Below are 18673 nucleotides of genomic sequence, written 5' to 3' on the forward strand. Positions count from 1 at the left end.
AAAGCCCTTGGACCAATGTCATCTATCCTTGGTTTCTTTTGTACTACCATTGACTAGGGAATCTTAGGATAGTCACCTTCCCCTTTGACTTTCCTGGGAGTAAATGCTGCTGCTTTACTGCTTTTCAGAAATGATAACATTTATATTTTGGAAGGAGCTGAAGAAGGAGTCTATACATGTCATTTATTTTTAACTGCATACTCATTGGAGTTGAAGTCTTACTTTCATTTTGTGGTTTAGTATCAAACAAGAAAGGGGATGTAGTAGAACCAGTATGGGCTTTAATAGCAGAACCACCTGGCAAAACCCTATTTTGCTACTTAATAACTTAATAGTTATTTATACTGTCTGAGCCTCAGTTTCCTTATCATTAAAATGAGAATAGTAATACATAATAACAACAATAATAGTGATCCACAATTTTGGGTAAGTGAATTTCTGTGAACCTCAATTTATTTATCTGTAAAATGGAGGCAGTAATTCCTCAGTAATAGGTTTGGTTTGAGAAAGAAACTGGCTAACCTAAATGGAAGTGTCTAGTGGAGTGACTGGCACATAGTATTTGTGAAAGCTAAGTGCTAACTAAATGGCTATGACTGTTCTTAGGAGATCTGAAGGAAAAGATTCCTGAGGGTAGCATAGTTCCTGTGGGATGGGTCAGGGCTTAATAAATATTCGTTGATTAATTCTTTCAGTAGGGAGCTCTTGTCATTTCCTTTAAGGACAGTTTTACTTGATCTGCTGGTGTTCTTTCTCCTACCATCATTTCTCCAGACAGAGCTATGGAGTTGTTTCCCCTGAGAGTTTCCTTCCTAAGCTATAGTCTTGATTTTGTTGTTCCAAGTTGCTCTCTGTAGAGAAAGTCGGGTACAAAGTCTGAGTTGTGGTTCAAAACCTAGTAGGTGTATTTCTGGGTCAGTGTTTTGTATATAAGATCAAGGCGGGTTTGTCAGAGGTCTTTAAGGAGATGTGATCATGATGTTATTTTGCTATTTCTTTGGTATATACCAAGAAGGAGGGCTGGGCAGTAAAAAAATGTTTTATGGACCAGTAAACTAGATATCTCCGTAAAGCTGGCCCGTGATCTACTTAACCTCTTCAGGCAAGAGACTCTGGCGAGTGTAAATTCCAACTGTTTTAGTACAGGGTTTCATTTCTCTATTTGTCACAGAATTATAGAATCCTTAGAGATCTTCAGAAGCTGAAACACAGAGATAAGAGGGCTTAAGTCATGTGGTAAAAACAGAACCTATATTTCTTCCTTTTAACTCTCTTCCTGTAGTTTTTTGGAAAATTAGCGGTTTATTTTATAGAATGTCTAACCAACAATAAGCAGTTTATTTTTGAGAATACTCTGATTTTCCTTCTTACGAATGCTACAGGATTGTATTGAGCTGTGAAGTTTACAAGGTTCTTTCATGGCCAGTGTTGCCCTTCTCTTCACACCTTTGTTCCATAAGCAAGTCAAATACTCTTAATGATTTGAGTTTTTCTTCTTTTTTTTTAAAAAAAAAACTGATGAGAAAATTGAGGCCCAGAGAGGGGAGATGACTTGTTCAGAGTCACATAGTGAGTGAATGGTAGCGTTAGTATTAGCAAGAAGGCCATTTTATTTTTAGGTTTTTGATTATCCCTGGGAATATTGTCATACCTTGTCATCACTGGATATTATTACTCTCTAAAATTTTTGCATTTCTGTTGAGAGAAAAATACCTTATTGTTTTAATTTTCATCTCCCTAGTGAAGTTAAATATTTTTTCATGTTTATTGGCCATTTGTAGTTGTTCTGTGAATTTTATGTCATTTATTGCACATTTTCTGCTGGTTTCTTTTCTTTTTTTTTTTACATCTTTATTGGAGTATAACTGCTTTACAATGGTATGTTAGTTTCTGCTTTTTAACAAAGTGAATCAGTTCTGCATATACATATATTCCCATATCTCTTCCCTCTTGCGTCTCCCTCCCTCCCACCCTCCCTATCCCACTCCTCTAGGTGGTCACAAAGCACCGAGCTGATCTCCCTGTGCTATGTGGCTGCTTCCCACTAGCCAACTATTTTACATTTGGTAGTGTATATATGTCCATGCCACTCTCCCACTTTGTCCCAGCTTACCCTTCCCCCTCCCCATATCCTCAAGTCCATTCTCTAGTAGGTCGTAATCTTTATTCCCGTCTTGCCCCTAGGTTCTTCATGACCATTTTTTTGTTTTTTTAGATTCCATATATATGTGTTAGCATATGGTATTTGTTTTTCTCTTTCTGACTTACTTCACTTTGTGTGACAGACTTTAGGTCCATCCACCTCACTACAAATAACTCAATTTCGTTTCTTTTTATGGCTGAGTAATATTCCATTGTATATATGTGCCACTTCTTTATCCATTCATCTGTTGATGGACACTTAGGTTGCTTCCATGTCCTGGCTATTGTAAATAGAGCTACAATGAACACTGTGGTACATGACTCTTTTTGAATTATGGTTTTCTCAGGGTATATACCCAGTAGTGGGATTGCTGGGTCGTATGGTAGTTCTATTTTTAGTTTTTTAAGGAACCTCCATACTGTTCTCCATAGTGGCTGTATCAACTTATATTCCCACCAACAATGCAAGGGGGTTCCCTTTTCTCCACACCCTCTCCAGCATTTATTGTTTGTAGAGTTTTTTGGGGTTTTTTTTGCGGTACGCGAGCCTCTCATTGTTGTGGCCTCTCCTGTTGTGGAGCACAGGCTCTGGACACGCAGGCTCAGTGGCCATGGCTCACGGGCCTAGCTGCTCCGCGGCATGTGGGATCTTCCCGGACTGGGGCACGAACCCGTGTCCCCTGCGTTGGCAGGCGGACTCTCAACCACTGTGCCACTGGGGAAGGTCTGTTTGTAGAGTTTTTGATGAAGGCCATTCTGACTGGTGTGAGAATGATATCTCATTATAGTTTTTGTGTTTTTTTGCGGTACGCGGGCCTCTCACTGTTGTGGCCTCTCCCGTTGCGGAGCACAGGTTCCGGACGCGCAGGCTCAGCGGCCATGGCTCACGGGCACAGCCGCTCCGCGGCATGTGGGATCTTCCTGGACCGGGTCACGAACCCATGTCCCCTGAATCGGCAGGTGGACTCTCTACCACTGTGCCACCAGGGAAGCCCCTCATTGTAGTTTTGATTTACATTTCTCTAATGATTAATGATGTTGAGCATTCTTTCATGTGTTTGTTGGCAGTCTGTATATCTTCTTTGGAGAAATGTCTATTTAGGTCTTCTGCCCATTTTTGGATTGCGTTGTTTGTTTTTTTTATATTGAGCTGCATGAGCTGCTTGTAAATTTTGGAGATTAATCCTTTGTCAGTTGCTTCATTTGCAAATATTTTCTCCCATTCTGTGGGTAGTCTTTTCATCTTGTTTATGGTTTCCTTTGCTGTGCAAAAGCTTTTAAGTTTCATTAGGTCCCATTTGTTTATTTTTGTTTCCATTTCTCTAGGAGTTGGGTCAAAAAGGATCTTGCTGTGACTTATGTCATAGAGTGTTCTGCCTATGTTTTCCTCTAAGAGTTTGATAGTGTCTGGCTTTATATTTAGGTCTTTAATCCATTTTGAGTTTATTTTTGTGTATGGTGTTAGGGAGTGTTCTAATTTCATTCTTTTACATGTAGCTGTCCAGTTTTCCCAGCACGACTTATTGAAGAGTCTGTCTTTTCTCCAATATATATTCTTGCCTCCTTTATCAAAGGTAAGGTGACCATATGTGCGTGGGTTTATCTCTGGGCTTTCTATCCTGTTCCATTGATCTGTACTTCTGTTTTTGTGCCAGTACCATACTGTCTTGATTACTGTAGCTTTGTAGTATAGTCTGAAGTCAGGGAGCCTGATTCCTCCAGCTCCGTTTTTCTTTCTCAAGATTGCTTTGGCTATTTGGGGTCTTTTGTGCTTCCATACAAATTGTGAAATTTTTTGTTCTAGTTCTGTGAAAAATGCCAGTGGTAGTTTGATAGGGATTGCACTGAATCTGTAGATTGCTTTGGGTAGTATAGTCATTTTCACAATGTTGATTCTTCCAATCCAAGACCCTGGTATATCTCTTCATCTGTTTGTATCATATTTAACTTCTTTCATCAGTGTCTTATAATCTTCTGTATACAGGTCTTTTGTCTCCTTAGGTAGGTTTATTCCTAGATATTTTATTCTTTTTGTTGCAATGGTAAATGGGAGTGTTTTCTTTCTGATTAATTTTATTTAGTTTTGGCTGCGTTGGGTCTTTGTTGCTGCATGCGGGCTTGCTCTAGTTGTGGTGAGCGGGGGCCACTCTTCTTTGTGGTGTGCGGACTTTCATTGTGGTGGCTTCTCTTGTTGTGGAGCATGGGCTTTAGGCGCACAGGATTCAGTAGTTGTGGCACATGGGCTTAGTTGCTCCGCGGTATGTGGGATCTTCCCAGACCAGTGCTTGAACCCTTGTCCCTTGCATTGGCAGGCGGATTCTTAACCACTGCGTGACAAGGGAAGTCCTGGGAGTGTTTTCTTAATTTCACTTTCAGATTTTTCATCATTAGTGTATAGGAATGCAAGAGATTTCGGTGCATTAATTTTGTATCCTGCTACTTTACCAAATGCATTGATTAGCTCTAGTAGTTTTGTGGTAGCATCTTTAGGATTTTCTATGTATACTATCATGTCATCTGCAAACAGTGACAGCTTTACTTCTTCCTCTTCCAATTTGGATTCCTTTTTATTTCTTTTTCATCTCTGACTGCAATGGCTAAAACCTCCAAAACTATGTTGAATAATAGTGGTGAGAGTGGGCAACCTTGTCTTGTTCCTGATTATAGTGGAAATGGTTTCAGTTTTTCACCATTGAGGACGATGTTGGCTGTGGGTTTGTCTTGTATGGCCTTTATTATGTTGAGGTAAGTTCCCTCTATGCCTACTTTCTGGAGGGTTTTTATCATAAATGGGTGTTGAATTTTGTCGAAAGCCTTCTCTGCATTTATTGAGATGATCATATAGTTTTTATTGTTCAATTTGCCAGTATGGTGTATCACATTGATTGATTTGCATATACTGAAGAATCCTTGCATTCCTGGGATAAACTCCACTAGATCATGGTGTATGATCCTTTTAATTTGCTGTTGGAATCTGTTTACTAGTATGCTGTTGAGGACTTTTGCATCTGTGTTCATCAGTGATATTGGCCTGTAGTTTTCTTTTTTTGTGACATCTTTGTCTGGTTTCGGTATCAGGGTGATGGTGACCTTGTAGAATGAGTTTGGGAATGTTCCTCCCTCTGCTATATTTTGGAAGAGTTTGAGAAGGATAGGTGTTAGCTCTTCTCTAACTGTTTTTTTGTTTTTTTTGTTTTTTTTTGCGGTTCGTGGGCCTCTCACTGTTGTGGCCTCTCCCGTTGCGGAGCACAGGCTCCGGATGCGCAGGCTCAGCGGCCATGGCTCACGGGCCCAGCCACTCCACGGCATGTGGGATCTTCCTGGACCGGGGCACGAACCCGCATCCCCTGCATCGGCAGGTGGACTCCCAACCACTGCGCCACCAGGGAAACCCTTCTCTAACTGTTTGATGGAATTCGCCTGTGAAGCCATTTGGTCCTGGGCTGTTGTTTGTTGGAAGATTTTTAATCACAGTTTCAATTTCAGTGCTTGTGATTGGTCTGTTCATATTTTCTGTTTCTTCCTAGTTCAGTTTCAGACAGTTGTGCATTTCTAAGAATTTGTCCATTTCTTCCAGGTTGTCTATTTTATTGGCATATAGTTGCTTTAGTAATTTCTCATGGTCCTTTGCATTTCTGCAGTGTCAGTTGTTACTTCTCCTTTTTCATTTCTAATTCTATTGATTTGAGTCTTCTCCCTTTTTTTCTTGATGAGTCTGGCTAATGGTTTATCATTTTTGTTTATCTTCTCAAAGAACCAGCTTTTGGTTTTATTGATCTTTGCTATTGTTTCCTTCATTTCTTTTTCATTTATTTCTGATCTGATCTTTATGATTTCTTTCCTTCTGCTAACTTTGGGGGATTTTTGTTCTTCTTTCTCTAATTACTTTAGGTGTAAGGTTAGGTTGCTTATTTGAGATGTTTTTTGTTTCTTAAGGTAGGATTGTATTGCTATAAACTTCCCTCTTAGAACTGCTTTTGCTGCATCCCATAGGTTTTGGGTTGTTGTGTTTCATTGTCATTTGTTTCTAGGTATTTTTTGATTTCCTCTTTGATTTCTTCAGTGATCTCTTGGTTATTAAATTGTGTATTGTTTAGCCTCCATGTATTTGTATTTTTTACAGTTTTTCCTGTAATTGATATCTAGTCTTATAGCATTGAGGTCAGAAAAGATACTTGATACGATTTTAATTTTCTTAAATTTACCAAGGCTTGATTTGTGACCCAAGATATGATCTATCCTGGAGAATGTTCCATGAGCACTTGAGAAGAAATGTATTGTGTTGTCTTTGGATGGAATATCCTATAAATATCAATTAAGTCCATCTGTTCTAATGTGTCATTTAAAGCTTGTGTTTCCTTAATTATTTTCATTTTGGATGATCTGTCCATTTATGAAAGTGGGGTGTTAAAGTCCCCAACTATGATTGTGTTACTGTCGATTTCCCCTTTTATGGCTGTTAGTATTTGCCTTATGTATTGAGGTGCTCCTATGTTGGGTGCATAAATATTTACAATTGTTATATCTTCTTTTTGGATTGATCCCTTGATCATTATGTAGTGTCCTTCTTTGTCTCTTGTAATAGTGTTTATTTTAAAGTCTATTTTGTCTGATATGAGAATTTCTAGTCCAGCTTTCTTTTGATTTCCATTTGCATGGGATATCTTTTTCCATCCCCTCACTTTCAGTCTGAATGTGTCCCTATGTCTGAAGTGGGTCTCTTGTAGACAGCATATATATGAGTTTTGTTTTTGTGTCCATTCAGCCAGTCTGTGTCTTTTGGTTAGAGCATTTAATCCATTTACATTTAAGGTAATTATTGATATGTATGTTCCTTTTACCATTTTCTTAATTGTTTTGGGTTTGTTTTTGTAGGTCTTTTCCTTCTCTTGTGTTTCTTGCCTGGAGAAGTTCCTTTACCATTTGTTGTAAAGCTGGTTTCGTGGTGCTGAAGTCTTAGCTTTTGCTTGTCTGTAAAAAGGACTTTAAATATGTCCTGCCAGTGCCTTCTGGGTTGCAGAGTTTCTGCTGAAAGATCAGCTGTTAACCTTGCGGGGATTCCCTTGTGTGTCATTTGTTGTTTTTCCCTTGCTGCTTTTAATATGTTTTCTTTGTATTTAATTTTTGACAGTTTGATTAATATGTGTCTTGGCGTGTTTCTCCTTGGATTTATCCTGTATGGGACTCTCTGTGCTTCCTGGACTTGATTTACTATTTCCTTTCCCATATTAGGGAAGTTTTCAACTATAATCTCTTCAAATATTTTCTCAGTCCCTTTCTTTTTCTCTTCTTCTGGGACCCCTATAATTTGAATGTTGGTGCATTTAATGTTGTCCCAGAGGTCTCTGAGACTGTCCTCAATTCTTTTCAATCTTTTTTCTTTCTTCTGCTCTGCAGTAGTTATTTCCACTATTTTATCTTCCAGGTCTCTTATCTGTTCTTCTGCCTCAGTTTTTCTGCTATTGATCCCTTCTAGAGAATTTTTAATTTCATTTATTGTGTTGTTCTTCACTGTTTGTTTGCTCTTTAGTTCTTCTAGGTTCTTGTTAAACGTTTCTTGTGTTTTCTGCGTTTTATTTCCAAGATTTTGGGTCATCTTTACTATCATTATTCTGAATTCTTTTTCAGGTAGACTGCCTATTTCCCCTTCATTTGTTAGGTCTGGTGGGTTTTTACCTTGCTCCTTCATCTGCTGTGTGTTTCTCTGTCTTCTCATTTTGCTTAACTTACTGTGTTTGAGGTCTCCTTTTCACAGGCTGCAGGTTCATAGTTCCCATTGTTTTTGGTGCCTGCCCCCAGTGGCTAAGGTTGGTTCAGTGGATTGTGTAGGCTTCCTGGTGGAGGGGACTAGTGCCTGTGTTCTGGTGGATGAGGCTGGATCTTGTCCTTTTGGTGGGCAGGTCCATGTCTGGTGGTGTGTTTTGGGGTGTCTGTGGCCTTATTTTGATTTTAGGCAGCATCTCTGCTAATGGGTGGGGTTGTGTTCTTGTCTTGCTAGTTGTTTGGCATAGGGTGTCCAGCCCTGTAGCTTTCTGGTCATTGAGTGGAGCTGGGTCTTGGCGTTGAGATGGAGATCTCTGGGAGATTTTCGCCGTTTGATATTACGTGGAGCTGGGAGGTCTCTTGTGGACCAGTGTCCTGAACTTGGCTCTCCCACCTTAGAGGCACAGCCCTAACCGCTGGCTGGAGCACCAAGAGCCTGTCATTCACATGGGTCAGAATAAAAGGGAGAAAAGAAAGAAAGAAAGAAAGAGAGAGAGAGAGAGAGAGAGAAAGAAAAGAAAGAAAGAAAGAAGATAAAATAAAATAGTTATTAGAATAAGAAGTAAAAAATAATTTAAAAAATTTTTTTAAGTAATTAAAAAAAGAAAGAAGAGAGCAACCAAACCAGAAGACAAATCCACCAATGATAATGAGCACTAAAAACTATCCAAAAAAAAAACCAAACAAAAAAAACGGACAGAGAAAACCCTAGGACAAATTGTAAAAGCAAAGCTATACACACAAAATCACACACAGAAGCATACAAATACACACTCACAAAAAGAGAAAAAGGAAAAAATATATATCGTTGCTCCCAAAGTCCACCTCCTCAATTTGGGATGATTCGTTGTCTATTCAGGTATTCCACAGGTGCAGGGTACGTCAAGTTGATTGTGGAGATTTAATCTGCTGCTCCTGAGGCTGCTGGGAGAGATTTCCCTTTCTCTTCTTTGTTCGAATAGCTCCTGGAGTTCAGCTTTGGATTTGGCCCCGCCTCTGCCTGTAGGTCATCTGAGGACATCTGTTCTTTGCTCAGACAGGACGTGGTTAAAGGAGCAGCTGCTTCGGGGGCTCTGGCTCACTCAGGCCGGGGGGAGGGAGGGGTACGGAGTGCAGGGCGAGCCTGTGGCGGCAGAGCCTAGCGTGACATTGCAATAGCCTGAGGTGCGCCGTGTGTTCTCCCGGGGATGTTGTCCCTGGATCACGGGACCCTGGCAGTGGCGGGATGCACAGTTCTCAGGAGGGGAGGTGTGGATAGTGACCTGTGCTTGCACGCAGGCTTCTTGGTGACTGCAGCAGCAGCAGCCTTAGTGTCTCATGCCTGTCTCTGGGGTCCGCGCTGATAGCCGCGGCTCGCGCCCGTCTCAGGAGCTCCTTTAAGCAGTGCTCTTAATCCCCTCTCCTCGCGCATCAGGAAACAAAGAGGCAAGAAAAAGTCTCTTGCCTCTTTGGTAGCTCCAGACTTTTTCCCGGACTTCCTCCCGGCTAGCTGTGGTGCACTAGCCCCCTTCAGGCTGTGTTCACGCAGCCAACCCCAGTCCTCTCCCTGGGATCAGACCGAAGCCCGAGCCTCAGCTCCCAGCCCCTACCTGTCCCGGCGTGAGCAGACAAGCCTCTCGGGCTGGTGAGTGCTGGTCAGCACCGATCCTCTGTGCTCCTCTGTGCGGGAATCTCTCTGCCCGAGAAGGGCCTTTCTAGAGTGTGGAGACGTTTCCTCCTTCACAGCTCCCTCCCACTGTTGCAGGTCCTGTCCCTATTCTTTTGTCTCTGTTTTTTCTTTTGCCCTACCCAGGTACATGGGGAGTTTCTTGCCTTTTGGGAGGTCTGAGGTCTTCTGCCAGCGTTCAGTAGGTGTTCTGTAGGAGTTGTTTAACATGTAGATGTATTTCTCATGTATTTGTGGGGAGGAAGGTGTTCTCCACGTCTTACTCTTCCACCATCTTGAACCTCCCTCTCTGCTAGGTTCTTTGTCTCATCAGTTTTGCAGGGTGGGGGGGCTCTGTGTATATTAAGGGTATTCACCTTTTGATATATATGCTGTAAATATTTTTCATGTTTTATTTATGAAACTTGGTGCTTCCCTAGAGCACCCAAAGAGAAGAATTCTTTATATTGGAATAGCTATTAAAAGAAAAATAGCATACCAAAATAAAAACAAACAAAAAAGATTAAAAAAAGAAAAACATAGAATACTACTGCTACCACTATTACTGAACTTTTACTTTATAAGTTTCCCAAAAACTTTCATATTCTGTATTTTGTCCTTTCAATAACTTCATGAGGGGGCTTATGATTAAAATAAATTGGATTGAACATGTATGTCTTACTTTATCTCCTTTTACAAACTCCGTTGAAATGGCATAAAACTAGTATTAACTCACAAAGACTAAGAGAATAGACAAGATGGGAAAGGCACAGATGATGAATGATTTAGTGGATCAGGGAAAGCAGAAAGCTAAAGCTACAGAGGGGATGTGAATCTGTATAAAGGCATTTTGTCATACAAAACTCTAGAAAGCCCTAGGTATTGGAGGTTCTTCGCATCTTGAATATTAGGATGAGAGGTGGAGCTGAAAACAGGAGTTTCAGAGGTATATAAGGAACAATTAAACCGTCACATCTTTTCTCTATTTCAGCAGAACATTGGAGGTTTATCCTCTAGAGAAATAAAATCAGAGAGGCCGTGGCTTTGGGAATACCAAATTTAGCTGAGAGTAAAAGAGAGGTGCCATTCTAAAAACAGGGATTAAGTGAAGGGCTCCATCTAGTTCTTATCTCCCAGAAATAGGTAGTCAGGTTTATTTTCCTCAGGTGGGAGATTAGAGGATTCCTTGCTGAGAAACTGACTCACAGACATCTGGGAACCTCCCCAGTAAAAAACCGGCTTGACATTTTCTCTTGTTACATTGAAGCCTAGAAGTTAACATGCCCTGCTGCTCATACAATGTTTCTCTGTGTGCCTTACTCTTAAATATGAAAGAAAAGGCAAAGATCACCTGATGTTTGAGAGAAACCTCTAACATGAATAACAAATGAAAACAGATATAAAGACCCCCATCCCTCCAAAAGAGAGCATTGGGTAGAGATAGAGCACAAGAGACAATGTAGGAGCAAAAGAAAATTTGAAGAAAACTCAGATCAGAGAAGATAATGCCTCAGTGAAACAAGAATAGGGTTCTGTTAAAAAAAAGGAATAGTCAGAGAACAAAAAAGAAGTTTTGGACACTTAAAAAATATATCAGAGTAAAGAATTTAAAACAAAGAAGTAGAAAATAAATAAGAGGATCAGTTTTAAGATTTATTTAAATATAAAAGTTATTTAAATTTAAGAGAATTGATATAATTATTTTTGATGATTTTATTCCCTCCAATTCCTGTAGTTTTTCTCCTTTAGATCTTTGGATCTCCTAATAGTCAGATGTGGGGTCATAGAGTGACAGAAATCATCAAAGAAATAATATAGCAATTTCCCAGAACTTAAGTACACATATGTTTATATTGAAAAAAACCCATCAAGCACTCAGTACAATGAATTTTAAAAAAGAAACACATCATTATGAAATTTCAGAACACTGAGTAGAGTGAGAATATCATAAAAGCTGCCAGAGAGAATTAACAAGTCGCATACAAAGGTATTGGACTTCTCAAAAGCAATATTGGAAGCTAGAAGAAAGTGGAGGAATTGCCTTACATTCTGAGAAGATATCATTTCCAACCTAGCATTCTATACCCAGTCAAAACTAACAATCAAATATGAAAGTAGGGGGAAAAAAGACATTTTCAGACATCTCGAAAAGATTTATTTCCCATGTATGCTATCTCAGGCAACTTGGTAGTTTGATATACCATAATGAGATAGGAAAGAAATAGGAAGGCATGGACCCAGGAATCAAGGGAATCTAACATAGAAAAGTGAGTATAAGTCCCAGAATGATGATTAAGGGGTATTCCAGGACCACAGCTATGCAGGAGACCTACGGACTAGAGAGAGTTAGCAGATTTGAACGAGAGGTTGGAGATTCCAAGAGAGATGCTTTAAAGCAGCAGTCCCCAACCTTTTTGGCACCAGGGACTAGTTTCCTGGAAGACAGTTTTTCCACACATGGGGTGGGGGTGGAGGGAGAGGATGGTTCAGTTGGTAATGCAAGCAATGGGGAGCGGCAGATGAAGCTTCCCTCGCTCGCTGCTTACCTCCTGCTGTGCGGTCCAGGGCCTGGGGGTTGGGGACCCCACTTTAAAGAAAATACAAAACGACATCAGTAAATTATCTGACGTGTTTGACCATATTACAAAGAACCTTAAAGTTATTTTGGAGAATTTGGAGATGAATTGGGGAAAAGGACATTAAAACCAAGCAAATTAAAAACGAGACAACTATTAATTCTAGGAAAGACCAGAATTCTAGTTGTCCAAGGAAGACAATGTAGTCATAATACACTATGTGGTTTAGCTGTGAAAATCATTGTATAGATCCTGAGTATTCTTGAGAAAAACAAGAAAGTGTTGGAATACTGTTCCTCCAGCTAACAAAACATTAAAAAGCTTTGGTAATCACGCCTTGGTGTATTCCCAAGAGAAATGAAAGCAGATAGCCACATAAAGGCTTTTGTATAAATTTTCATAAAAACAATATTTATAATAGCTAAAATTTGAAATCAACCTGTTGTAGGTTGAATTATATTCCCTCTAAATAAATATGTTGTGATTCCCCCTGAAAATAATATAGACCTTCATATTAATGTTTTATTTAATTTTTATTGGGGTATAGTTGATTTATGAATATTAATTTTGAAAACATTTTATTTTGAAATAATTATAGATTGACAGGAAGTTGCAAAGATAAACAGAGAGGCCCTATATATCTTTTACCCAGTTTCCTCCAATGGTTAGATCTTGTGTAACTGTAGTACAGTATCAAAACCATGAAAATGACATTAGTGCAATGTGTATATGGTTCTGTGCCATTTAATCACATGTGTAGATTTGTGTAACCACCACTGCAATCATGATACAGAATATTCCATTACTATAAAGATTTTCCTCACTCTACCCCTTTATATTCACAGCACAACACCCCCTACCCCCATCCCTAACTCCTGGAAACCACTAGTTATTTAACATTTGTATAATTTCGTTATTTCAAGATAAATATATAAATGGAATCATACAGTATGTGACCTTTTTTTCACTCAGCATAATGCACTTGAGACCCATACAAGTGGTTGTATATCAATAGTTCATTCTTTTTGATTGCTGAATAGTATTCCATGGAATGGGCATATCCTAAATATTAATTTAACTAAAAATTGTGATGTGACTGTGTTGGTGGAAGGAGAAGTGTGTGTACATGTGTATATATGGGTGGTCATGGGGGTGATGATCATGATATGAAAGAGCAGACCTTCAAAACAGAAAGATGATAAATAATGACTAAAATTGACCCCAAAATTGCAATATAAGCATGTTTTTTTGAAATAAAGAGATAAATACTAAGAGAAAGAGCTAAAAGTTGAAAGTGATTGCCTTTGAGAAGCAGAAATTCAGAGTGAGGTAGGGGACTGCTGCTTTTTGTTATACATCTGAAGTCAACTATTACCATACTTAAAAATAAGGCCCAGAGACTTAGGGGCCCAAAGTTTTAGAATGAATAACTAGAGAAGCTGAGCCTACAGCTCAGGCTCTCTGACTCTCACCAGGGACCTTTCTGCCTCTCCCTGCCTTGGAATGTTTGCTGATGTTTATATGAGTGAAAACTTGTGCTCCCAACAGAGCTCTTTCAATATTTTTTATATTGGTTGTTACAGCCTCTGCATTTGGGACACTGCAAAGTACCTGACATAGCAAACAAGAGTCCTAATGACTCAGTTCCTAAGTAGCTGATGCTGGGGTAATAAATTACCATAAAACTGCTTTTGAAGTGCCAACTTGACAGCCATGTCCGTTTTCATTTCTTTTGATGAACTAGGGATGGCTCTTTTATAGGAATTGTACGGACCCATTTTTCGGTTTGTTTTGTTTATTGTTTGAAGATCTGTTGCTGGCCCCTGACAAAATACCCCTGTCATGAGAGAGGGAAGTCACAGCCTAGGCTTAGGAGTCAGAGAACTTGAATGCAATCTACTGCTCCACTACTCTCTTTGCATTTTTTGGTGGGGGGTGTGTGTGTGTGGAGGGGGGGTGTTTGTTTCTCCTTTAGCAAGGTTGGATTCCTTCCTTTCTAAGCTACAATTTCAGCTTCCTTGAGAATTCCCTCCTTGACATCTTTGTTTAACTCTAGTGTTCCCAGATTTCCTGTACCCCTGATAGTTCTTTGGGTCACTTCTGCAAATGATTTATTGCTCATCCATCATGCGTGAGAATTTTATTTTCAGTGAGGAACCCCATTGTCTAGTGCTGGAGAATCATTCTTGGCTCTTCGCTCGCATGTGCCAACTATAAGATTCAAGCCCAGAGGGAAGGCTTCAGAATGAGCCAGCGCCCTAGTGGTTTACTTCAAATATTAGGTTATCCCCTTCCCAACTGTTGTTACCATTATAGCATTCTTGTCCACAGGCATTAGCCGCAAGCTCCCTTGGTTTTCTTTGCTTACTGATGAGCCTGCTCTGTGGTTGTTTTATCCAGCTGAAGACTAATTTCCTAATTGTGAAGATGAAAATAAGAGCTGTTATTCACCACCAGAGCAAAATGTCATGACCAGGTATGAGCACAACTGAGAACAGAGCTTCATTTTTATCACCTGCCACCCCTGGGCTCAGTGGAGAGGAAGAGGGGGGCCCTTAGCCTGGTCAAGTGCTCTTGACCAGAAGGTGGGTAGGGGTAGGTGTGTCTCAGCTCTCTTATCCCAAAGAGCGATCCCTTTGGAGGGTTCCACAGGTGTTGCAATAACAGTACAGACAAGAGTATAGAGTGCTGTTATTCAGACTGCCCTGGAGAGTGGGCCAAAGGGTTCCTTTTATGGCTCTTACTTGAGAGGCACAATAAACATTCATAGGCTAGGTTGCACATGCAGAAAAAAGCCATCAGTCCTTTCAAATTATAACTCTAAAATCAATCTCATTATTAAAATAATAGCACATATATTTCCTGAAACTACTGTTCTATAATAAAATTTTATCTCATTTATAACTTGGTACTTGCTGGTTTTAACTAATGTTAGAGATAGGCTCCTAGACCAAAGGACCTTGCCATAAAGTAGCGTTTGCTGGGAGGTCCCAGGCCCCTGAATTGGTTTTCTGGGAACAATTGCCAGTAATATTTTTTCAGCTGATGATTTCAGTTGTCTTTGGGTGCAGGGATAGATGTTTGATAGTAGTGTCAAATAATGTGTAAACCCATCTTTTATTTTTCTCCTGTGAGCTTGACACGTGATAAGAGGACAAAGGCTTTGGGTGGAGTAAGCCTTTGGGCAGGTTATTAGGGAGCTGCTTTGATGTTCTGAATTCTATAAAGGAGCTGTTTCTTTTTAGACAGGGCATCCTTTGGTGACAGGCTTGATCATCCTCCCCATTAGAGGATTGTGGTTTCAGTGAAACATTTTGAGATGACTGCTGAAGAAAACTAGGTCAAATCAGGTATGATTTATGAAATGTACCATTAAGGAGGCAATGAGAAAGTCAATTTTGTCTTTCTGTGCCCTGAAATTCTAAAGAGGTTAATTACAGGAAGTCCTTCAAACCATATGGTCCTTTGTCTTGGAAACATTCCCATTTTTGAATAATGTGCTTGTTATGTGACTACAGCTAGTCTTACAATATCAGTATCAGCACTTACTACTTGAGTTCTTTTGTTTTACATCTGAACTTATATAAACCTGGCTTTAAAATAATATTTACATTAGAATTTTGAGAGGTGAATCTACTGATATGCTACACTCACTGATCTATGATTAACCCAACAGTGTTGTTTCAAAAATTTCTTCTCAGGTCCTTTTGCTACTCTCCACCTTGTTCACTCTGTTCTGCCCATATTCATTGTCTCTTAGTTCCTCTGAAAGCATGTCGAGTTCTTTTCTGCTTCAGTGCCTTTGCCCATGCTGTTCCTTTCCCTGAAATGTTTCCCTGCTCCTCCCTCCAACATGACTAACTACTCATCTGTTATGGCTTATTTAAATGTCACCACCTTGGAGTGTTCTTTCTTGACTTGTCATTCTTGAGAAAATCTCTGTTTCCTTCTTTATGAGCACCTCTTACATGTTATAATTATAGGATATATTAGATTTTCCCACTTGCTCTTCATCTTTTTCCTCCTCTAGAGTGTAAACTCTGTGAGGACAGGGACAGTGGCTGAGTGGTTCACTATTGCATTCTCAGTGCTTAAGACAATGTCTAGGGCCTGACACATAGTAGGAATTTGTAACAAATGTTTGTTGAAAGCTTGAATGAATGAAGGAGCCCTTTCTTTTGGGGGAGCATCCAAAAGAGCCAGGCAAAAACTGAATGGCCTATAGTTGACTATATTTATGGCTCATTTTTGACTTAGCTTTGAAAGTCACACAGCATTACTTCCTCTGCATCCTATTGATCGGGCTAGTCCAGCTCAGATTCACTGGGAGGAGAGTTAGGCTCTACCTCTTCATGGGATTGTGGCAATCTTTGGAAAATACAGTCTGTCACAAGAGATTATTCCAAGCTGGGTACTGGATATCACCTCTAAGAAATGATGTAGCTCTATTCTAGGCATTTATACTACTCTGATATCCCTAGATAGACACTCCTGGAGTATAGAGAGGCAGAGGTTCAGATCATGATTCTGTCACTTACTAGTGATAGAGAAAGAAAAACGTATCAAAAAATTTAAGTGGTTCCTTCATTCATTCAGGCTTTCAATAAATGTATTTTGAGTACTGTGTGCCAAGACTCGGGCATTGTGTTAGACACTGAGAATGCAGTAGTGAGCCAGGCAGCCTTTACTACTATCCTCAAAGCACACAGTCAATAAATGGAATCACTGGGACTCCCCCCTCTTTCTGCTAAACTCCACTGCCTCTTTTTTAAAAAAGACTCTATTAAAATAAATAAATAAATAATAAAAGACTCCATTTTCTTAGAGCAGTTTTAGGTTTACAACAAAATTGAGAGGGAGGTACAGAGATTTCCCATATACCTCTCCCCCCAACATGTGCATAGTCTCCCCCTTTATTTAGTTATTATAAATATTGATATTTATCAATATTACTCATCAGAATGATATATTTTTTACCAAGGATTAGCTTACATTGACACATCAAGATTACCTAAAGTTCGTAGTTTACCTAAGGGTTCACTCGTGTTATACATCCTATGGATTTGGACAAATATTTAATGACATATATACATCATTATAATATCATACAGAATATTTCACTGCCCTGAAAATCTTCTGTCTATTCATCCTACTCTCCCCTCCCCACCCCCACCAACCACTGATCTTTTTATTGTCTCCATAGTTTTTTTAAACTTTTTAAATTGAAGTATAGTTAATTTACAACGTTGTGTTAGTTTCAAGTGTATAGCAGAGTGATTCGGTTTTACATATATATATTTTTTTCAGATTCTTTTCCATTATAGGTTATTATAAGATATTGAGTATAGTTCCCTGTGCTATACAGTAGGTCCTTGTTTTTTGCCTATTTTATATATAGCAGTGTGTATATGTTAATCCTAACCTCCTAATTTATCTTCCTTCCTGCCCGCCCCCACTATCCCCTTTGGTAACCATAAATTTGTTTTCTATCTCTGTGAGTCTATTTCTGTTTTGTAAATAAGTTCATTTATATCATTTTTAAAGATTCTATCTCCATAGTTTTTGCCTTTTCCAGAGTGTCATATAGTTGGAATCATACAGTATGTAGCCTTTTAAGATTATATATTTAGTAATATACATTTAAGTTTTCTCCATGTATTTTCATGGCTTGATAGCTTATTTCTTTTTAGAACTGAATAATATTCCATTGGGTGTACTACAGTTTATTTATCCTTTCACCTGCTGAAGGACATCTTGGTTGCTTCAAAGTTTTCACAATTATGAATAAAGCTATTATAAATATCTTTGTGCTGGTTTTTGTGTGGACATGAATAACAAGGAGTGTGATTGCTGGTTCATGTGGTAAGAATACGTTTAGTTTTGTAAGAAACTGACAGACTCTTCCAGAGTGATTGTACCATTTTGCATTCCCACCAGCAATGTACGAGTGTTCCTGTTGCTCCACATCCTCACCAGCATTTGGTGTTGTCAGTATTCCAGATTTTGGTCATTCTGATAGATGTGTAGTGGCATCTTCTGTTGTTTTAATTTGCATCTCCCTGATGACATGTGATGTGGAGCATCTTTTTATATGCTGTTTTCCGTCTGTATATCTTCTTTAGTCACATGTCTGTTAAGGTCTTTGGTCTTGATTGCTGTAAGTCTTCAAGTTGGTAGCATCAGTCCTCCAACTTTGTTCTTTTCCTTCAATATTGTGTTGGCTATTCTGGGTCTTTTTCCTCTCCATATAAGCTTTAGAATCAGCTTGTCAATCTCCATAAAATAATTTGTTGGGATTTTTATTGGGATTGCATTGAATCCATAGATCAAGTTGGGAACAACTGCCATCTTAACAATATTGAGTCTTTCTATCCCTAAACATGGAATATCTTTCCATTTTATTTAGTTCTTCTTTTATTTCATTCATCAGAGTTTTGTACTTTTCCTTATATAGATCTTATAATATTTCGTTAGATTTATACCTAAGTATTTAATTTTCTTTGATGCTATTGTAAATGGTATTGTGTTTTTAATTTCACATTAACCT

General features: G+C 39.1%; 1 protein-coding gene across 5 annotated transcripts in view; it reads left to right on the forward strand.

The window, feature by feature from the left end:
• Positions 1 to 18673, forward strand: part of FAM168A (family with sequence similarity 168 member A) — a 198691-nt gene that overhangs the window by 71513 nt on the left and 108505 nt on the right. Inside the window, exon 1 of one of the 5 annotated variants that reach the window (XM_073808501.1) lies at positions 14579 to 14602. The exons of 3 other annotated variants lie outside the window; for them this stretch is intronic. The gene's annotated coding sequence lies outside the window, so the exon portion shown is untranslated. Of the gene's footprint in view, positions 1 to 14578; positions 14603 to 15454; positions 15477 to 18673 lie in introns of those variants that run through there. One more of the 5 variants, XM_033862318.2, reaches the window with a different exon arrangement.

This window comes from Tursiops truncatus, chromosome 8 (assembly GCF_011762595.2).
Source record: "Tursiops truncatus isolate mTurTru1 chromosome 8, mTurTru1.mat.Y, whole genome shotgun sequence".
Taxonomy (NCBI): domain Eukaryota; kingdom Metazoa; phylum Chordata; class Mammalia; order Artiodactyla; family Delphinidae; genus Tursiops; species Tursiops truncatus.